Genomic DNA, 23,799 nt, shown 5'->3' with positions numbered 1-23,799 from the left:
ACAGAAAGCCTTTGGAAGCAGATCACATTCAGTCATCTGAGTGGAAGAAGCAGTTGTGAAGATGTTCTTTGGTTTTGTAATGCTGTTTGTTTGTTTATTTGTTTGTTTGTTTGTTTATATTTCAAATTTTTGTCACTGCCTATCTCCCCCAAGGGGGGACTCTGGGTGGTTTACAACACAATAACAAATTAAAACCATAAAACATAAATTACAATACAAATAACAGTTATAAATAGATAAATATACGACCCTTATGGCGAAAAGCTCTCATTCAATAGGGAGGGTACTACAGCACCAACTACCCCCAGGAAGAGCTATTGCCCTTCCCATTTCAGGCAAGGCGGCAGAACCAGGTTTTTAAATTCTTCCGGAAGTCTGGGAGCGAAGGCGCCTGCCTCACCTCCAGGGGCAAGATATTCCAAAGGGCGGGCGCCACTGCAGATAAGGCCCACCTCCTGGACCCTGCTAGATGAAATTCCTTTGATGATGGGGTCCATAGCATGCCCTCTCTGTTACTGGTTTGGTTATTTTTTTTCCTCTCTGTCTCCCCTTGACCACCTGCAGGAGGATTGTGGGGGTAGTGATGAAATGTATGTTATGTTCTCATCACTTCTGTACCTGCATTAAATGTTGGGACACAAGTACATAAAGGCAGAGTTCAACTCATTATGTCATCATGTGTGGGTCATCATTCTGACACAATCTTAGTTTGCTGAGGATATCTATGTGGAAGATAAATATAAATTGTATTAGTAGAGATTTGGGGGTTGTTTAAATACAAGTTATATTTAGAAATGTTACTGTTTAAGGTGATCATTTTTGCAGTCACAAAATAGTTTTTGAATTTAGTTTAATTTTTGTTGTTGTTCTCAGTGCAGTTAGCACTAACACTTCTACATCCCTGAAGTTGTTTTTGTAGATGAATGGCAACCATTATATCCAACTGAGAAAGATTATGATTTTCTTTCTATTATTTAAACTACTGTAATAAAATAATTATTATTTTAAAAATCATGTCTTTGCCCCAGACAATCACATAAGTACAATTGTACCTGATTCCATTCTTATTGTTTCTTTGCACCTGAGGAATTCATCTAAAATGTTTGTGAGAGAGAAAGAGAGAGAGAGAGAGAGAGATCAGAGGAAACTGGAACAAAACCAGAACAATATGGAAGCTCTGGAGACAAATGGGGAAAACACAACAGAGAATGGGAAGGATGATTAGCATGAAATATAACAACCTCTGTGTCATCCAACTTGAGGTAATGAGAAGACATCCAAGGCAAAAGGCTAATAAGCTGGCTACACAGCATCATCAAGGACCACAAATGACCAACACACTTGAGTATAATCAACATAACAATGATGCTGGAAACCTGATCAGGAATCATGGCACTTGATGGAAGAGTACAAAAGGTAAACAAAATAGGGACCAGGACTGATCCTTGAGGGATATCCTTTATAAGGAGAAATTTCCAGGGCTCTAATTCGCCATGCAATACTGAAAAAGAATGGGAAGACAAAAAAGATTTGAACCAATTAGGAGCTCAGCCACTGATGCACAGGGACTGTAACTTAGATAACACTATTTGGTGCTCAAGTGTATCAAACGTGGCCATCAGTCCTAAAATGACAGTGTTGATGGAGGGTGTTTGGACTTGGCCACCAGAATATCATTTAGACATCAAAAAAGTGGCATTTCAGTTGAATGCTTTGCCAGATAGTTTGAGTTATGTGGATTGAGAAGATATTGGAAGACAATGTATCTTTTGTAAGGGGGCAATTCTCTCAAGAACTTTAGATAAAAAAAGGAAAGAGAGACAAAGGCCAATAACTTAAACAGAAGGAAGGAAAGTTGTGGTGGAGTTTGTTCAACAAAAGACAAAACTGGGGTAACTGCCAGTGAATAAAGTACATTTCACCTGGTGGTTAATGTGTGTCATGTCCCCCGTTGTGATGTATACATACATCACAGCGGGGAACATGCCTTTCCAGAGAAGGGAAGGAAGGAGGAAAGAATCAGTGCTAATCCTATAAGCACTGAAAGATAAATACAAATAGAGGACAAAGGAGCCATACCTTTGCCCTGACCCAAGAAGCCATCATCCTATCTCCCTGACATCTCTGCATTACCCCGGGGGACACACCTGCGCAGGACACAGCAGGAGGACAGAGGTAATCAGCGCTAATCCCCCTGATCGCCCATCGAGACTCCGGAATCGCACCCTGATCGCCCATCAAGACTCCGGATCAGGACTTTGGGACAATGGGGGGTGGGAAGGACCAGGTCCGCACGGCGGGTATTTACCAGCTACCTCGCACGCCATGTGCTCATTCCCGTCTTTCTCAGTGTATGCATTCTATTCCTAATAAACCAGAAATCCTTAGCCCTGGCTAGTGAGTCTGTGTTTTTATTGGAATAAGGGCAACCATCACATAAAGACGGGAATCAAAAAAAATTTTTTCCACTAACACCATTCCAGATTTTGTCTGTGAGGGATCAAAGCTGGCGATGGAAAGACTCAACCCACGAAGAGGTGGCTACCAGAGGACCGGCGACAGGTCACCTGACTCCACAGCACGAACGATCGGTGAGAACCCTATTCCCCGACGGTACGAAGTCCAGGAGGGTTCGGGATCAAGCTCGGAGGAGGAGACCGGGAGGAGCAGGACACTTGAAGCCACCAGAGAGTTGCAGGGTGAGCGGGTCACCCTGGACGAGATGCCGGGATCCCTGCCCGGGACGCTCGGGGCATCTAAGAAGCCACGGGACCTGCTGTCCTCAACGATCGCAGGAGCTGAGGGAAGACGCCGGAGCGGACGAACCAAGGAAGGCTCACAGACAGCTGAGAGGCTGAGGATAGTGGAGGCGAGGCTGCAGTCAATCGAACAGCTGTTCCTGAGATGGTCAGTGGCATGGGAATCCCGAGGAAGGTGTGAGGTGGAACCAGGTACCAGAAGTCCGTCACCCCCCCTCCCACCCCTGAGATGTGACAGCTGGGGAGAGGAAGGAGATGGCAGGAGGCTGAGGCAGCGCTGGGCAGAGTTCACCTCGAGGAACCCGCCGGGAGGTCATCTTCCCCACTCCCCCCCTGGAGATGTGACCGCTGGGAAGAGGCTGGAGCTGGCACGAAACGGAGGCAACGCCGCCCGGAGTCTGGCTGAGGGAATCCCCACACTGAGACCGGAGAACCCCAGCAGCCTGAGGTACGCCCAGACGACCAGATGTGGTTTGGAGCCCACCAGGAGCGGGGGTGAAAGACTTCAGGGTCAAATTCGACGGGGACCCAGCAACATTATCCTTCTTCCTGACTAACGAAAGAACTACATGGAAGACTTTGGGCCATATTTCCGCTCAGAAAAGGGCAAAATTAATGCCATTGCGAACAAACTCAAAGGAAGGGCGGCTGACTGGTATGTGCAGCTATGCCAGGCAGATGCCCCAGAGCTCGATGTCTTCGACGAGTTCCTCTGGGCACTAGATCTGCACTTCAGAGACCCCTTGGAAAAGGAGAGAGTGAAGAGGTCCCTAAGGGGAATCAGCCAAGGGCAACGATTGGTAGCAGATTATGCCATGGACTTTAAAACACTGGCTGGAAAGGTGGAGGACTGGTCTCAGTCTACCCTAATTGAACATTTCATAGAGGGCCTGAACTTGAACGTTCTGAGGTGGGCATTATGCAGAGACGACCCAAACACTCTACAGGAGTGGGTACTGCTGGCCGGTAAGGCGGAAAATGCCCAGGAAACCTTCCTACAAGCCAAGAGGGCGGCGCAACAAGCAGTGACGGTAAAGGGACCCTGAACCGCTGCAGGACCGGTGAGACCAGCACCCCAACCCTGGAGAGAGAAGAGGGAGCGACGGTTCGCCAAGGGGCAGTGCCTTCGATGCGGGAAAGAGGAGCACAAAGCGGCAGCATGCCCGAAAACAAAGGCAGTTGACAGGCCAGGAAAAACGCCAGGCAAACCACCTGCAGCACCCAAAAAGATGCCAGCGGCCAGTGGAGAGATCAGAGCAAAAGAACTACCTTACTCCATTGAAGAGCAGGACAGCGACCCGGAAGAACCGGTGGGAAACGCCAGCCACCTGCCCTGAGAAGCGCCAGAGGGCAGGTGGAGGAGGAGAATGGGTGCAGTGATGTCTGGGTGAGTGCCAACTGTCCCACCCTGTACGTAAAAGTTAAGCTAAAGTCCATTGAGAAGTCAATTGAAGTCTGGGCCCTAATAGACTCGGGCTGTTCTAGGTGCCTAATGCACCCGGACGTGGTTGCCAATTTAAATCTCCCGTGCTTTCCACTTCAGCACCACATAGTTTTTACGCAATTGGACAGTTCGGCAGCGGGAGGGGGCCCAGTCACCCAATTCACCAGAGAAGTGGCGCTGCAGTTAGGCCGCCTCTGGGAGAGACTGAAATTTGTCATGGCACCGGTGGGCCACCCTTTAATCATCTTAGGCATTCCGTGGCTGGTACAAAGGAACCCATACATAAATTGGGAAACCAGGACAATCACATTTACAGACGGCTTCTACCAAGCACCTACAGGGGAACGAATTCCTCATGCTGCGGTGGGGAGGGCGGCGTCTACAACCACACACCTGGCTGCAGCGCCCTGGAAGGCTTGCCAGACAGGTACGCAGAGTTTGCAGATGTGTTCGGGGAGAAAGAAGCAGACAAACTCCCACCCCACAGAAAGACTGACTGTGCAATAGAACTGGTCCCCAACACACCCTTGCCAAAGCCCAAAATTTATGCAATGACCCAGAAAGAACTGGCAGCATTGCAGGAGTTTGTGGACAGGAATTTAGCACGAGGCTTCATCGAGCCCGCAAACTCGCCAGTTGGAGCCCCAGTGTTGTTCAGAGAAAAAAAGGATGGGGCATTAAGACTGTACGGACTACCGCGGATTGAATGTGACTTCCATATCCTTTGCCCCTAATCAAAGACATATTAGCACATCTGGCAAAGGGGAAAATATTCTCTAAACTGGACTTGCGAGAAGCCTATTTTCGCATACGCATACGTGAGGGGGATGAGTGGAAGAGAGCTTTCAATTGCCCACTGGGATCATTCCAATATAAAGTGTTACCATTTGGTTTGGCAGGGGCACCAGGGGTATTTATGCAATTAATCAACGAAGTCTTGCATGAACACTTCTTCAAGGGGGTCCTGGTGTATTTAGACGATGTATTGATATATTCTGAGACTGAAGAGGAGCACGGACGCTTGGTAAAGCAGGTGCTCAGGAAACTCCGCAAAGCCGAGCTATTTGCCAAGCTTTCTAAGTGCGAGTTTCATAAATCTCAGCTAGATTATTTGGGTTATAGAATCTCTGAGAGGGGCATCAAAATGGACCCTGGGAAAGTCCAGGCCATCCTAGCATGGGAGCGCCCGCGCACTAGGAGGCAACTACAGAGTTTTCTCGGATTTACTAATTTTTACAGGGGGTTCATCAAGGGACTAGCGGAAATCGTTTTGCCCCTAACTAATTTACTCCACACCAAGGGTTTGGGAGACACGCGCAAAGCACGAAACCCAGGAGTGCTACTTAACTGGACACCTGAATGCCAAAGGGCTTTTGATCATCTCAAAAGCCTGTTCACAGCAGAACCGGTTCTGCAACATCCCGACCCCACCAAGCCCTTTGTAGTCCAAGTAGATGCCTCCGATTTCTCGATTTGGGCGCTCTTGCTTCAGAGGGATTTAAATGATCAGCTGAAGCCCTGCACGTACCTCTCCCGCAAATTCTCTGAAACAGAACGGAGATGGCATGTATGGGAGAAAGAGGCTTTTGCCATCAAAGCTGCCTTAGAGGCATGGCGACACCTCCTGGAAGGGGCCACTTGCCCCTTTGAGGTCTGAACGGACCACAAAAACCTGGAAGCGCTCAGTACCCCAAAACGCTTCAGCCCCAAGCAGGTTCGCTGGGCTCAGTTTTTCAGCCGCTTTAATTTTAAGCTGAAGTTCATACCAGGAAGAAAGAACTTCTCAGCCGACGCTCTCTCTAGGCGGCCCCAGGATGCCAGTCAGGCATCCGACATTGTAGGTATTGTGTGGACCGACACACAGCTGGGTTGCCAAGCTGTCACGCGCAGCCAAACTGGAACGCAGCGCACCCCTGCACAACCACCCGCAAGGGGAGGGGGACGCATGTCAATTTCAATGCAATTGCAACAGCAGTTCGTACAAGCCTTAAAAACGGATACATGGTTGCAAACCAATAAACACAATGTTTCTTTTGTAAATGATTTGGCTTGGAAACAAAATGGCTTGTATGTGCCAGAGCAATTGCGAGCAGAGGTTCTGAGCCGTTCTCACGATGACAAAATGGCAGGGCACTTTGGCTTTGTAAAAACGCTACATCTGGTAAGGCGACAATTCTGGTGGCCTACACTTAGGAGGGATGTAAAAGAATATGTCGCTGCTTGCCCTACATGTGCTATGGCCAAGCGAAAAGTGGGGAAGCCCCAGGGACTATTACAGCCGGTGGCAAGCCTCTCCTGCCCTTGGGAGGAAATCTCAATGGACTTTATCATAGACTTGCCACCCAGCCAATGGAAAACGGTCATCTGGGTGGTTAAGGACTACTTTTCGAAACAGGCACATTTTATCCCATGCGCCTCCATGCCCTCCGCTCAACAGCTGGCACGCCTCTTTTTAAATCACATTTACAAATTACATGGTACCCCCTCCCGCTTGGTCACAGATAGGGGTACACAATTTACTTCACAGTTCTGGAAAGCATTTTTGAAGTTGATTGGCACCAAGCAGGCATTGTCCACTGCTTGGCACCCCCACACGGATGGCTCTACGGAAATCCTTAACTCCACCCTGGAGCAATTTTTGCACTCCTTTATAAGCTACCAGCAAGATAATTGGGTAGACCTACTCCCCTTTGCTGAGGTGGCATACAACAATGCAGTGCACCAGAGCATGGGCCACCCCCCCTTCCAGGTAGTCTATGGACGAGACTTCGTCCTGATCCCGGAGTTGCCACAGCCAGCTACCCCACCTTGTTCCCCAGATGATTGGGCTGCTCAGCTAGCCAATGTTTGGCCAATCATTCAGCTGGCTCTCTCCGAAGCCCAAGCAACCTACAAGCGGTATGCGGACAACCACAGGGCTGCGCAGCCAGACTTCAAAGTGGGAGATAAGGTCTACCTCTCCACTAAGTTCATTAAGTCTCCACAGCCCTCAAAGAAGTTAGCCCCCAAGTTCATTGGCCCTTTTCCAATAGTGGAAATAATCAACCTGGTAACTTTCAAGTTAGAATTGCCACACAACTTGAAACGCATACACCCAGTGTTCCATTGTGCCTTACTGAAACCAGTTACCTCCTCAAAGTGGCATAACGAAACCCCCCTGCCTCCTCCCATCATGATCGATGGACAACAGCATTTTGAAATAAAGGAGGTTCTAGATTCCCGAAGGCTACGGGGCACCCTCCAGTACCTGGTCCCCCGGAGACATTTCCCCCACCGTGAGTGGGTGCATGCCCGGGATGTCTCAGCACAACGGCTTGTCAAATGCTTCCATGCAGCGTATCCTTCCAAACCGGCACCTTGAAGTTTTTTGGGGGGAGGCAGTATGTCATGTCCCCCGTTGCGATGTATACATACATCACAACGGGGAACATGCCTTTCCAGAGAAGGGAAGGAAGGAGGAAAGAATCAGTGCTAATCCTATAAACACTGAAAGATAAATACAAATAGAGGACAAAGGAGCCATACCTTTGCCCTGACCCGAGAAGCCATCATCCTATCTCCCTGACATCTCTGCATTACCCTGGGGGACACACCTGTGCCGGACACAGCAGGAGGACAGAGGTAATCAGCGCTAATCCCCCTGATCGCCCATCTAGACTCTGGAATTGCACCCTGATCGCCCATCAAGACTCCGGATCAGGACTTTGGGACAATGGGGGGTGGGAAGGATCAGGTCTGCACCGTGGGTATTTACCGGCTACCTCACACGCCATGTGCTCATTCCCGTCTTTCTCAGTGTATGCATTCTATTCCTAATAAACCAGAAATCCTTAGCCCTGGCTAGTGAGTCTGTGTTTTTATTGGAATAAGGGCAACCATCACAATGTGGAACAGGAAAAAATGGTAGAGAATAGAGAAAAAGAACAGCCAGGGAGGCTGCATAAAAAAAATGTTTTTCTCCAAAACAGAGATAAATTCAAATGCAGAGGAAGTAGAAGAAAATAAAATGTACAGTTGAGGAGAGCTACTGAAAGGGGAGGAATAACAATATTAATCACCATTAACCACCCAGAGTCACTGGGAATCAGGTGGCATATAAATTTAATTACCACCACCACCACCACCACCACTACCACCACCATAAATAAAGAGTCATGTCAGGATGTATTATTTCTTTTCACCACTACTTTTGCTCAAGTACTACAGCCTTATTTCTGTCCCTACTCTCTGTCCTTGTCTCTGTATTTGCTCAGTTTAATGATTGCTAGTGTTTGCATGTTGATCTCATCTGCTTCCTAATGTATTTCCTTTGTTGCCTTTTTAAAAAATAAAAATCCTTTCTTTGCTCCAGGAAAACTGGAGCCACATATTTAAAAATGTATTCCTGGAGAAGAGAGATTTCTTCATTTAGATTTCATGTGAGGGGAATGTCTCTCTTTCCTGTTCAAGAATGAATGAATGAATAGAGATTGAAGTATCTGCCTAGGAGGAATTCTGATGCCTGAAGCAATAGCAACTCAGCTCAGAATTCGAATGGAGGCTGTTTGAGCATGAAGATCCAAGGGAGGAATCTGGCAGTCTTTTGTCAGTGTTTGTGATAGATACAACTTATCCTCCCCACCACAATGAGGAATGGCCAAAAGTAAGCCTGGATAGTTGTCCTGTAAAATGTTATAAAGGCTCCTAAACTTTTAAATCTGGCATTCTTCTAGCCTTTCTTAATGAAACTTCCATTACTTTAACTCCTAAATATTTTTTTTTTAAAAAATCTGCATTACGTTAATGTTTGGCCTCTTTCAAGAATGAATATAAATGTTAAAATGTTATTTGGGATATTTGTTAACTGACTCCTGAAGGTGATTGTAGGCTTGATACATCTTGATCAAGTGCAATTTAATAGATGTAGACAAGGGGCTGACAGTTTGAATTTATTAGGATATTAGTTTTAAATAAATTTATACTATTTATTTATATAATAAATAAAATTAGTTTTAAATAACAGTAAGATGGATCCTGCTGTTCTTATTTCAGCAAATGCAGAGAAGACTGTTAATGAAATTTACTGGCAATTTATTTATTCCTATTTAATTCCTATTTAATATTAATTCCTATTTAATATTATTACAATTTCTTTCTTTTCTTCAAGAAGGTTTAAAATGGATTGCAAGTTTTTATTCCTCTTCTCAAAAAACAGATGAGGACTAATGGGATTTAACTAACCTCTCTTCTTTGGAGAAAAGTGTATAACATAGTTTTCTCTCTTTAATTGTTTGATGTATTTGGACCCTTTAGCATGTACAGTTAGACACTGTAACTCATGGATTGATATCTGCTATTTCCATCTGTTGAGATGGTTGGTCTACAATTACAGAGAGACTTGGAGGAAACACATTATTTGGATCATTTCCAGTCACACTTCAGGCCCAGGTATGGTACCAATACCATATTGATCACTCTTGTGGATGAGCTGTGGTGAGGCTGGGACAGTGGAAGTGCAATTGTCCTAGACTTACTGGGTCTCTCAGCAACATTTGATACCATTAATCATGGCATCATACTGGACCACATCTGAGTTGGAGCAACCCTTTTGCAATAGTTGTTGATGTTGTTGTTGGTAGTAGTAGTAGTAGCAGTAGTAGTAGTAGTTTTCCTCCTTTTTGAAGGGAAGGTTCTAAGTGATAGGAGAAGGGGAGAAATTGCACCCTAGGGCTCTCCATTACAGGTTGCCACAGCATTCAACATTCTTGTCTCTCCTATTTAATATCTGTATGAAGCCACTGGGAAATCATCTGCTAGCACAGGGTTCAGTATCATCAGTTTGCAGATGATACTCAGTTGTCATGAAGGAAGGTAGACCTGGTCTTGAGAATGGGGAAGGAATGAGTGAACCATTAAGGGACAGCTTTCAGAAAAGATTACTCAGACCTTAGGAAAGAATGAGCAAGAAACTTAAAAAAAACTTTGATTTTTTTGGTATAAGATGGTGCAGTGAGAGACTCTAACAGGCTTTCAAGATTCTGTTATTCTACTCTACAACAATAAAGAGCATTCCTGGAACATTTGCCATGCCTGTTTATTTGACCTTGCCTACCTTGATTGACTGACAGTTGTTTATCTTAATCCCAGGCTTAAGAGATCTGGTGGTGGTGGTGGCCTTATCCTAATGCCTGGAGGCTTTTGGGATCTGGCTGGGGAGGAACAGGTTGACTTAATCCCAGCAAGATAGAGTAGGTTTAGGTTTGGAAGCCCTCTCATGCCAGGGATATTCCATCTTTGGTTCTGGATAGGGTTGCATTGCTCCAGACCAAACTGGTTTGTAACTTGAGATACCCTTGGACTCACAGCTCTTTCTTGAAGAGCATGTGCTAACTGACTAGGAGGTTCTTTGCATAACTAGTACACTAATTACAGATTTTCCTGGATTGGGAGGCCCTGCTCACAATCACTCATTCCTTAGTCACTTCTCATTTGGACTGCACATCAGGCTGCCCTTCAAGACCACCTGGAAGCCTCAACTGGTCCAGGATACAGACAACCTCTAGATTTTCTCATGTAATACCTCTATAGCAAGAGCTGCATTGTTTACAAATTTCCTTCTGGGTGTGATTCAAGTTGTTGGTTGTCACAATTAAAGCCCTGTGTAGCTTTGGATGTGAATATCTATGGGATCACCTTCTCCCAGTAGCTTCTGTCCACCCAATAAGATCTAGGATGAATCTCTCTCTTTAAGGAATCTCATCTTCAGGGACCATGGAGACAAGCCTTTCCTGGAACAGCATTTCTCCCTGGTTCAGATTGCCTTCCACGCTATCGTTTTTTTCAGAAAACCTTGAATACCTTGCTATAACACAGGGTCTTAGGAGAAGATTGGTGCTGAGTTTAGATTAGTAATGGGTTGAAATGCTGTTCGTTGTTCTTCAGGGTGCTGCTTTTTTGTCTTGTTATGTGTTAACCATTGTTTTTATTCTAACATTTGTATTATTTTGTAATCCACTTAGAGCTGTGTTTAGATTAAAGTGGCATATAAATTGTAACAAATTACCCTGCTGCAATCAAATGATTCTCAGCAGCTTACACAGAATATAAATGGAACAGTTTAAAATGTCCACATTTACATATAAAACAAACATAACCTAACAAATAACAATGGTAAAACAACAGTCATCCAAAAACCCAACAAAAGTAACGTAATAAAAGGAAAAGACAAGACAAGACAAGACAAGACAAGAGAAAAAAGAAAAGAAAAGAAAAGAAAAGAAGGCCTCCCAGAGGAAAGGCCTTTGGAACAGTTTCATCTTCAACAATTTCTGGAAAGGCAGCAAGGACAGCTAACCTGATCTTCACTATGAGGCTGCTTCCAGCATCCACAGTGCCACAGAAGAGCAACACCTTCTTGGCAGCCCCCTGAACCTCTAAAAATGTGGGATTTGTAGCAGTTTTTCCCTAGTTTTTCTAACAGGTTGGACCAATATTGGTTGGAGTAGGCATTCAGATGCCAAGCCATGAATGACTTTATAGGTCAAAAATAGTACTTAAATTGTACCTGGAAACCAATTCAGGGTCTGCAAAACTGGTGTTATCTGTTCCCAGCTCCAGGAAACAAAAAGAATGCAGGCCACTTCATTTTTGGACCAAATGAACTTTCTGAGTACAGTAGTCTTTAAATGTAGCCCCAAGTAGAGCACATTACAATAATCTGAGTGGTGATGAGCATTTGAATTGCAACTGGTGCACCCACCAAAGCTGAGCACAGGCTCCTCTAGCTACAGTTCCACCTGCTGTCTCAGCAGGGGTAGTGAGTCCAGAGGGATTCCTAAGTGACCAACTTGTTCCCTAATAGGTAATGCTTGCCCATCAAAGGACAACTTTAGTAGCAACAGAGAACCCTGCTTTATCTACAGCAGCTCCAATCTACTTGGGTTCAACTTCAGTCTATTTTCTCCCATCCAGACCTTAACAGCCTCTAGGCACCAGCAAAAGACATCAATAGCATCTCTCTCATGGCCTGGGATAGCAATGTACAATTAGGTATCATCAGCATACTGATAATACTGAATCTTAAATGTTGAATGACCTCTCCTAGCAGCTTCACATACACTGTATGTTAAAAAGTAAAGAGAGGACTGACTCCTGGGACACCTCACACATCAAGGGCCACAAGACAGGTTGAAATTGCCCACTGAGGAAGGAGCAGAACCATCGTAAACAATGACTCCTATCTCCAATTCCTGCAGGCAATCTAATAAGATACCATAGTCAATGGTATCAAAAGATGCTGAGAGGTTCAGTTACACCAGGAGAGGTGCCTTACCCCCATCCAGGTCTTAACAAAGTTCATCCAAGAAAGTGATCAGTGTTGTCTCTGTCCCATATCCAGGTGTGCATCCAGATTGAAGAGGATCCTAATAACTCACTTCCTCTGGAATGCTGCAAAATTGATGCTCTACCACCAACTCAACAATCTTCCCTCCAAAGGATTCGCAATAAATAGAGGACAGCAACACTATACCTAACATTTTTGTCTCAAAAATAAGCAGCAAGTCTCTATGTACACATTTGGGCTTTTAATGGCCATAGTTCCACTTACCTATTTTTTGTTAAACCACATCAGCTTTTGCTCCTGCCCTATTCATACAGATCTTTGCTCTGATTGCAACTATGGAATCTTTTCTTTTTTCCTTTGTTCAGTCAGTAAGCAAATATATATATATATATATATATATATATATATATATATATATATATCTGCAAAATGTATGTCTGGCTCAGGGGACTATATATATATAGTCCCCTGAGCCAGACATACATTTTGCAGAGCCTTTAAAATTTTCCTCACTCAATATTTCAAGCTGACAGAGTTTGGCTCACAATAGAAAACTCTTGCAGGCTTGATTAATGCTGTGATAAATGATTTGAAGTGACCGTCCTCCCCTCTCAGAGGCCACATCGCTCTTCTGCAAGGCTATTTTATGGAAGCCTCCTGTTGCAGTTTACATGGGCTACGGGACTCGAGGGATGCTTTTTCTTCTTGCGCTAGGCTGAACACTTAAGTGATAAATCAAGGGCAAAGAGATCAGTTAATGTTTTTTGAATGATGGGTAAGCAACTCCCGTTTCTTCAGCAGCACTTTCTAATTTAATACCATAATACTGCATTCTTGGAGTTGGTTTAGTGGGATTATGTTTTTTTAATGGATTTATGGCAGGCTTATAATTATGGATGCAGCAAAAAGCTGTAATTTTCAGTTACAGAAATGAATATATCATATTCACAGCTAAGCATAGGTATCTCCATAATAACAATAAGGTGAAGTGAATTTCAGTCATGAATCTGAAAAGCAAATTAGAGTCACAAGATACACAATGAAGCCATCTTACTAACTAAACTGCTTGAAAAAGGATAGAAAACAGCAACTTTGTGAGCAAATGAGTGACATGCAGTGAAGCCTCATATATAGATAGTAGCATGCCAACCTATAGTTAAATAGGAAATTAACTATTTCCACGCAATACAATTTGGTATTGGCCCAGTTAGAACACATTAAGATGAGTCCAATTTGAATCAAATCCTGTTTAACTTATTTATCCTTGGGCCCAGGTTGGATAGGATCTCTTATTTCCCTGCTACTTCCCCATTACCCCAGTGAGATGGGAACCAAGGTTGACTTCTTTTTTTTTCAGTAAACACCACTGTGTATACTGAAATGTGCCATTAAAAGTCAAGCCTAAGCTTTGAATTGGACTTGGTCTAATTCAGCAGAGTTCCAGGAAAACCGAATTACTGAAATGTATTTTACAATCAAACTCCAAATCCAAATTGAACATTTTCACTAGCCTAACAGAAACATATGATGAATTGTTGTTAAAGCAGGAGGAATTTATATTGTCTTTCAATTACCAATTCTTTCTTTTGGGAAGCATGAACAACCAGATATCTGGGCTCAATAGAATCAAAAACCTCTCACCATGCATGTGTGCCACTGAAAGACCACACCAGATTTCTAGCATCCTTATTCTTTTGAAATGGCAGCACTCAGTCTCTAAAAGTCCATTTCACTGCCTATTTTATGGGGACAGTGATCCATTTCAGCATTTCTATAATTATTTAATTATAAAATTAACCAGAAAATCCACTGGAAGATAGCAAACGATTGTACCCTCTTTATAAACAACACAAGTTTCTTCTTCAGTCTTTGTTTTCTGAAATGCCTGCATAGATCAAAAGACCTTTTGATCAGATGGTCACTCTGCTCTGACAACCTTAAAATCTTTTGTTGTTCGCATCAGTAGAATATGGGAAACTGCTCATACATATCATAGTAAGTGAATAAATGTGCCTGTGCATATGAATTAGCTGGGAATCATTTGTACACCAATGGAGCATGTCAGTGCCCTTGAGCAATATTTCAGATAGCTCCCTGTCCTCTTCTGATTCTTTTTGACAAGGGACTGTAGCAATCTTATTATGACACAAAATATTATGAAATTGATGCTTGGAACTGCCTAAGATACAGTGGACCTGTAAATCTCTGGCATTGTTGTGAAGAACTGAACTTGCTCCCAAGAGCTGCCTTAGTCCTTTGCTGCACTTCACTGAAATTTTTCTTAATCTCACTGGCAGTCTGGGAATGGATTTCCATGCCAACAGTGAAAATGAGTACATTTCCTTTACAGTTGAACTGTTCCAAAAGCCCACTGGGGTGCTACTGCTAGATTGAACAATTATGATATTATAGGTATTTTATACCTTTCATGGGAACTGTCCAAAACAATGTTGAAAGAATCAGGGCATGGGGAATAAAGAAAAGGAAGGTTGCTAGAAGTGTAGGCTCCCTTCTTTATAGAGGGTCCTGTGTTTTCAGTCTAGCTAGAGAATATGCTCCAGATACACACACACACACACACACACACACATATAATTGGTCACCGCCCATCTTCTCCCACCAGAGGGACTCTGGGCAGTTTACAACAAAATTAATCCCCAATATCTTGTGTGTATGTGTGTGTGGTAATTTTGTTCCATTAAAAAAAAACAAAACCTACCTGCAATTGTTGGCATTAAAAAGATGTGTGGATTCACCAATTAGTATTGCCTCTGTCATTTTTAAATGTTTTAGGTGCTACTTCCTTATCTCTGCCTTGAGGTCAAAAGTATGACGTATGAGGAAGCACGCCTATCTAGTCTTGAAAAGAATGTAAATTTCTACTTTGTCCATCATAACTTAGCACACAGGGAAGAGGAAGTATAAGACCCCTGTGTTTTCAGTCCTACCATAACTTACCATTGTGTGTTCAAACTACTCTATGAACTAATTTGATTCCAGCTGTTCTCTCTTTTAATGCAATGAAATTATTTCTCTCATTTTGAGAATGTATTGCAATCTGTTATGATGCTGCTGCTCAAAGGCAATGTGCATGCTTTGCAGTATGCGTGGATAAGTTGCAATCCCTAGCAACAGCAGACAGAATGAAAAAACTCTAACCTACATCTGGAGAGCAGCACTCAATTGACATTGACAATACTCTGCCAGAAGGGCCAGCTGTCTAACTCAGTAAAAGTCAGCTTCCTATGTTCCTTCTCTAAGAGAAAGGCAGTTTTCATTGGCAGCACCTTTCCTCCAGAGTCATGTGATACTTCTATATATTGTTGCTCCATAGGGCACTGAGGTGGGGATAGTGAACAGCTTAGTTACTTCCCAGCTTCCCAACTTCAAACAACGTTCTCTATGGAGTCTTTAGTCTGGTCCATCCTGACAATCCTTATGTTTTGTCTCCTGCTGCTGTGACAAAAGCCATTTAGGAATAAGAGAAGATAAAAATTCAACTGATGAGGTATTCAGACATGAACTATTAACCTGGAAGAATTGTGCAGCAATTTTTTCCCCTAAAAATAGAGAATGAAGAAAGCAAATACCAAAAAAAAAAAATCTTCCTCGACTTTTTTCCCAATATAGATAAAGGATAATAAAGCTTTGGCCTATACATAATACATTAGGGTTCATTTCTTGGAAGTTCTTCTGCTGAATTTACCACAAAGCAAAATTTCTTCTCTGAAGAATTCATCTCTAGAGCTATAAAGATTCAATGCAAGACATTAAATTTAAAAAAGCGTTTGGGCATTAATATTCATTGTAAAAATTACTGACAATTATTGTAATTGGCATTTATTCCTCTTGCTATATTCCTAAGTGAATGCACAGCAATGGAGGAATATGTTCCAGCTCAACTGAGGAAACTGAGTTACGTGTAATGATTCCAGAGTCCCTGTCTCAGTTGTAGACACAATACTGTAGGTTCCCAACTAAACTGAACCAATAGCTATTTTTGATTACATCAATATTCTGCTTGTCCTGGCTCTTCATAACCATCCTGTGGGTCAAACAAAGCTGGCAAAAGAGGGAATCTTAACCCTCTCTACAAATTTGATCAGTTCCCATTTTGTTGCCATTCCAGAAGTTGTTGAAAACAAGACTTATTTTGAAAGCATTTGGATTATAATTTTTGCAATTTATTCATTTATTTTTGATTTGATTTTTATGGGGATGGTTAGGATTACTTTTGTCTGAATTTATGTTTCCATGGATGTTTTAGCATATGGTATTATTATATCATGGATATTTTAAAACATTTGAAGGGTATATAGCAGACTGCTGAGGGTCTCTTAATGGTAGCAAGTAGAAATCTAAAAAATATATATATTTAAAAAGTATCATGTGAACTTCATAATTTCATAAGGCTTTGAACCTCAATTTTCCCAGTCCCAGTCCAATCCTCCTACTGTTAACTCACATTGGTGTAGAATATACAATCCTGAGTTTTTAAAAAATGGTAGGAGAAAGGTTCAGGGCTCCCTGTAAAATATAATTTAACTCTGAGGTCTCAGTATGGCACCTGTGGATATCTTTATGACCCCAGATATTTGTCTTAGTAATGGGTGACTTTGGGCCAGATACTATCTCTTAGCCTCATCTACCTCAACATTGTTGTTGTGGGGAAAAATGGAGGAAGTAGTGCTGCCTGAGTAATTGAAATCCAAATGAAATGAAATAAAATAATAGCAATTTTCTTGCATTTATGGCAAGGGGCAGGGGAAAATTACACTAAACTAAATCTGTGGCTAATTAAAGAGTTATCATTTAGATGTGTTTCACAAAGTGGGACTATGCTGCCATTATAAGGAACTCACTCAAAAATAATTATGTATTTTGAAAGGCTTAATGACCTTCATTTTAATTGGGGTTAGTGTGGCACTTCTGAAATTTGGTCTCTCATGGAGATTGATATGGAAGACCTATCCTGGAGGGTAAGGAATGGCAACTTTATGTAGAAGCAAAGATTAATTCTAATAAACCAACTGGGCAAAAATAGTGAAATGTGTTATAACCCAGGAGACTTTGAAAATATTTTTACATGAAGAGTTTAACAAGTCTTTTTCAGGTATATTAAATTTAGTGAATATTCTACATTCTCCCAGTATGCATAAAGAGAGGAGGAGGGAATGAAAGATTACAGAACAACTTCTCACTTTGTGATAATGATATATGTGTGGTGAATGACAATGAAAAGAAAATTACAAAGTATAGCAATTTCCAGCCGAGAAAAAACATGTGGTATTCAGTGATGCTTAATAGAGCAGTACCTGTATATACATCTTCATCATATCTTTATTAATGACCTGTTGTATAAGAACACTGCCTCTTTTTCTTTGTCATATTGTGATTTCTATACTCACCAGGTTGTCCTTTTAAGTATTGCATGTGTCTTGGCTCTGCAGTCTAGAATACTGTAGTTCTGTTCCAACTGTTTGCCTGAAATGTCCAAATTAGATCAGATGAACAAGGCTTTAAGGAAGTTAATAGAGGGAATTACTTGGCAAGTTAAATCTACAAGCAGGCCATAAAGATAATGTCTACAAGAGGGAAAACAGGGCCATCTAGATAATAGGGTTTGCTGGTCTCAGCAAAAAATAAGAGGCTATGAAGCTGGGTCTCAGGAGCAGAACCACCTAAGCCATCCTGTTAAGTCAGATTTTGGAAGAACTTCACCAGGCGGCCTGAATAAAATGGTTTCCTGTTCTCATTACGCCTTGATAATACCAAACTAGCTCGAGTCATTTTGATGCCTAAGGAAAAAGCCAAGATGATGCCTCACTTTCCATGTGCAGAAGCCAACTGGGCCAGTGCTTGAATCTTCTCAGCGACTCTTACACTGAGTCTAAGTGAGTACAGTATGCTTATACAAAGCTTGGAAGTTATCAGCCTCTGACTTTGCCAAACAACAGACAGTCATTCCAGGGCTGGTGCTTGTGGTTAGGCCTACATAAGAGCCTTCTGGCACCCCCTTGAGGATTTAAACTGCATCTCAGCAGAACACTAACAATTAAGAAGACAGTGTTATGCATACAATGTTATTGTGTTAAGGATTTTGAAGGGATTCTTTTTAAACACACTGAAGCAAAGTATCTTAGGATGGAAATCAAGAATTTGGAGATGGCTGCTCAGGATTAACATGCAGAGTTATTTTAAAGGAAGTATGTATGTGTGTGTGTGTGTGTGTGTATGTATGTATGTGTATGTATGTGTGTGTGTGTATGTGTGTATGTGTGTGTGTATGTATGTGTGTGTGTGTATGTGTGTATGTATGTATGTATGTATGTATATATATAGGACTGAATCTACACCAGTATCTTAATTAATTATACCATTACATTACATTACATTACACTATATATTATCAAGATAATCAATAAAAATGAAAAAATCCTCACCAAAAGTTGATTTGTACTTAATATAAATTGGGAGAAAGTAAGGCAGTAGAAAATTACATCTAATTCTCATGATGTTCACATTTTAATTGTACAAAAGTCAGTTTATTTATTTATACCATTTATGTGGCCACCCACCTCTCTACTCCAGGTCTGGGAGGCTGACAATGAATTAAAACAAAAAACAAACAAAAAGCAAAGAACCAATAATAATATTTTGAGAGCTGCTTTGGTGTTTGTGGACTTGAAAGCAGGAGACTGAAAATACTTGTTCTGCCTTAGGTACAAAGCTAGCTGAGTGACTTTGGGCCAGTCACTGTCTGTCAGCTTTGGAAGAAGGCAACTGCAAACCACTTCAGCAAATGTTGCCAAGCAAAGTGCAACAGGAGAGCCCTGAAGAACACTTAAAGCAGAGGTCCAGAGCTAGCGTTCCCCTCCTTCACCAATACCACCTGGAATTGGCTCTGGAGAAAGGAGAACCACCACCACACTGTGCCCCCCACTCCTGTTCTCCCTCCCAGAAGGATACCAAGATCAATAGATTGAAAGTTGCTGAGAGATCAAGGAGGGCCAGAATGTATATGCCCTACCCCCATTGATACCAAGTGTCTCTGAGAAGTACAGTCAATGTACAGAGTATCTTGTTTATTTTTTTGATTTATTAACTGAAATCTAATTTGATTTCCTAGGGAAGGAAAGGATAAGGATTTTAGTAGAATGCTTTCTGTTAAAGGCATCAGTTGGGAGCGTATCAAGCTAAACTGCCAACAAAATAGCCAAGAAGCTAGAGCAGATGGTCTTTATTTCTGTCCAAAGATCAGCAGATTATGAACTTTGTTTTTTCCAATCTGCCCAGGAGCATGAGTGCTATCCCTAATGAATAACTTCAGCAATACAGAAAGCTGTTTTTTGTTTTGTGATTTTAAAATCTTTTTCTCAGTTTACTTTAGGTGCCGCTACTGACAAAGCCAGAGGCCCTTACATGTTTACATTTCAGGAGCAGGATTCAAAAAATGTATTTCTTCAGCATTTAGTTATAAATCAAAGTCTTGGAATCCTTCTACTGCAATATCTGTTAGGCTATGGCAGTGTACTCTGCATGGGACTTTAAAGGCAGTCTGTAAGCCTCAGCTGGTATAGTAAAGTCATGTTTCTTCAGGCTGAACTGGTGTTACATGGACATGCCCATGCAGTGTAAGTTACTGCTTTTTCAATGTCCCAGTTTCGCCTAAAGTCTGGATTGCCCAGATGCTGTCCCATTCAAACACTAACCAAGCTTGATTCTGCTTAGTTTTCTAGATCAGGCAAAGTTGGCTTGGTACTACCACCAGTTGAGATGATCTAAAAATGGTTTTAATACGATTTCATCTAAGTTAATTTTTCTTGAATAAAGTCGGTTTTAAGTTATATTGATTATTGTTTCTTTACCTTAGGGTAGGCAACTTGAAATTTCATGTCATAAAGCAAATTTTCTTCATTCTCAGTTTGCTGGAGAATTATGCTTGGCCTATATTTTTTAAACGAACTGACCTATTTCCAATAATGCATTCATATGCAGGCATTCTTTGGAGATCATATTTCTTCAAATTTTGTTATTTAATTCTCTGCTCAAAAATAATCAACATAATTGCATATTTTAAGGAGAAATATGCACAATTTAAATGCATGTTTTCATGTGTATATGTACGTATGTTTTTAAATCACAGAAAATAGGATGCAATGATGTAAAAGTGATTTAGAACTGATATAGTCTGATCTTCCCATTTTTCTCAATAGGCGCAAATATACTGTAAAACAAGATGTCATATAAGTTAGGTATATTTTTAGTATAGAGAATGAAATGTGCTTTCTATCTGAGTCCACTAAAACAATATTCTCCCTCTCTCTCTCTCTCTGCAATGAAGGAATCAAAACAGTGTCAGAATATTATATCCTTCTAAGTGATAAGGAATTGTTCTTATTAAACAATATGGGAATAAACAAGTATTACGTGAAGCATCTCCAAATTGTTTGATTTTGGAAAACACAGGAGGCAATTCATGAATAAATAATTAAAACTTTGTCACTTGGCAAGCTGTCATTTAGGTGATTTAAGAACAATCAATGGACTGAAGCTGTACTTTAAAAAGTTGCTGCATTTTGAATATTGCAGTCTTAAATAACCAGGAAATTAAACAGGGACAGATTGGGTAGCAGACATATATAATCAGATGAACTGCAAACTGTCTGCTTAATGAACAATGAATAAATCTGGCTTGATGGGAAAGGAGAAAATTGCTGAAAGAAGCAAATTGGAAGATCTAGCCTTCTTCTCTAGCCTCTCCTGGAGACATGAGCAATTTATACCCATGAGTGATTCAGTTAAAATTGTGCAAGACTTCCTTGAGAAATGAAGGTGAAACCAAGAGGAAATGAAGAGCTAAGAACTGAGGCAAAGCAGGCCGTGGTCTATAGATGTTAGAAATACAAATGCATAGATAGATATCAGAGCTAATGAGAATCTGGTATTGACCATAACTAAATAAATTTGAAATGTGAAATAAGAATCTGGTAGATGAGGGAGTCAATAAAAGAAGGGACTTTAGTAAGCTGAGGCAAATCCCCTATGCAGATTATATATAAAAGTTGAATCAGTAAATTGATATGTAATTTATAAACAATACAACAGCTTCATATTCATGATTTTTTGGAAAAAAGCACCTGTGGACTCAGTGACATTGACATCAGATACATAGGCTTCAACAGAAAAGCATCTAATGCAATCCAGTACATATCTACTCAGAATTAAACTCTGACCAGGAATGTCTATGCCTGTTGAAGTTGTTATGCTGACTGATCTTCCTCTTCAAATCAGACTTGAAGTGGATGGTCCTTCAAATACAGGACTTCATTTGGTAAAGAACATGATAATTATTTTATTGTTCTTGAATCTTTCTTTGAATCTTCCAATAACCCTAGCTCTCTGCTTTGCCAAGCTCTATAGATCTTAAAACGTGGCCAGGTCTGGTTAATTGTTTAAGTTCTTGAACTATAGCCAGGCTTCTTCATTATCAGGGTAATCATGGAGAGAGTTTATATCAGCTGCCTTAAGAACTATGGAAGTCCATATTATGGGCAGTGATCTTGTTATCAGGTTATATTTTCTTTTATAAGTGAATGACTGTTCCATTTAGGAAACTTAAACAAATATAGCCCCTGAACTAGCTCTATTCCCCACTGAAAGTTGTGTAATCTAATTCCCAAAGAAATCAGCCGAATAATCTGTTTCTTGTTTGCATGTAGTCAATCACATTGAATCTTTATTACGGTCATAAACCAGCATAATCACTAAACCTATTCCTTGGCTGGTGAATACATTTGCTCAGACATGCTATTGCATCCTTTAATATGCATGCATCAGGTTTATTCACATGTCTGGGGAGCAGATATGGTGGTAACTATTTAGATTTACAACTTAGAATGTCACCTGAAATGAAATAAAAGATGAATGGCTGATGCTTATTAGAAGAGCTGTGCTGATCAGACCAAAGCCGCACCTGGTTAAAGATATTGTTCCCACAGTAGCCAACCTAGATATCATCCTCTTGCTCATGTTCTCCAGACGCTGGTGTTCAGCTGCTTACCATTTCTGATACTACTGGAAGTTATTTATATCATAATGAGAAATAGCTTTCGACAGCAATTTTTTAAATCTTTCTTCAAAACCATCCATTGGTAGTCAGCACTATATTTTGCAGTAATGGATTCCACAGGTTAACTGTGTGCTCTGGTTATACCCACCCAGCCCACCAGAGTGGGGAGGCAGGGTATGTTACTTTTCTGAAAGGCCCTAAAGATGTGGTTCTGTCAGTGGGCCTGGGGACCCCAGGTTGAGACAGAGCTAGTCAAGTGGCTGATCTGATTGTGTTTATAGCCACCACAGGGGTGGGGTGGGGTGGCTTGATGGGTTTTTTATATTGTGGATTTCAATTTTGTAAGCTGCCTGGAGTCACTGTGTGTGAGCTAGGTGGTAATCTAAATTTATTAAATAAATAAATAAATAAATGTGCTCTACTGGCAGCTTAGCCATATACTATATCATGTGTTTCAGTCAAACGTGTTTCCTGGTAGTGTTATCTAGAATACTTTCAGCTGGAGATGTTTGAGATTAAACCTGATATTTTCCACATATGCAATATATATTCTAGCTGAGCTATATGCTTCTTCCTCATTCTGAATTGATTAAAAAAGAAACTAGTCTACATTGAACATTAGTTCATACATCACACATTGAAAAGTGACAAATTGGTGCAATTTTAGCTCCATTCAAGGAAGCAATTCCATACATGTCCTGTATGCATAAAGAAGATGTGCATATTAAAATTCCCAGTTCATAATAAATGAAAGAAATCAGAGTTAATTCATAAAATCTTATTTATTTATTTAATTTTTATCCCGCCTTTATTGTTTTTATAAATAACTCAAGGCGGCGAACATACTTATACTCCTTCCTCCTCCTATTTTCCCCATGACAATAACCCTGTGAGGTGAGTTGGGCTGAGAGAAAGTAACTGGCCCAAGGTCACCCAGCCAGCTTTCATGCCTAAGGCAGGACTAGAACTCACCGGCTCCTGGTTTCTAGCCCTGTTGCCTTAACCACTAGACCAAACTGGCTCTCATTATTCTCTCTCATACCACAATCCCTATTCTATGCATTCATAAACATTTGTTTATTTACTTGATTTACATTCCATATTTCTTCTAGAAGCTCAAGCACTCCCTCCAATTTTTCCCACAACATTGGACTAAGAGATACTGACCTAAAGTCACCCTGTGAGGTTTCCTGGTTAAGGA

Source organism: Candoia aspera, chromosome 1 (genome assembly GCF_035149785.1).
Source record: "Candoia aspera isolate rCanAsp1 chromosome 1, rCanAsp1.hap2, whole genome shotgun sequence".
Classification (NCBI taxonomy): Eukaryota; Metazoa; Chordata; class Lepidosauria; order Squamata; family Boidae; genus Candoia; species Candoia aspera.
The sequence above is the reverse complement of the archived record's forward strand: the minus strand, read 5'-3'. Positions refer to the sequence as shown.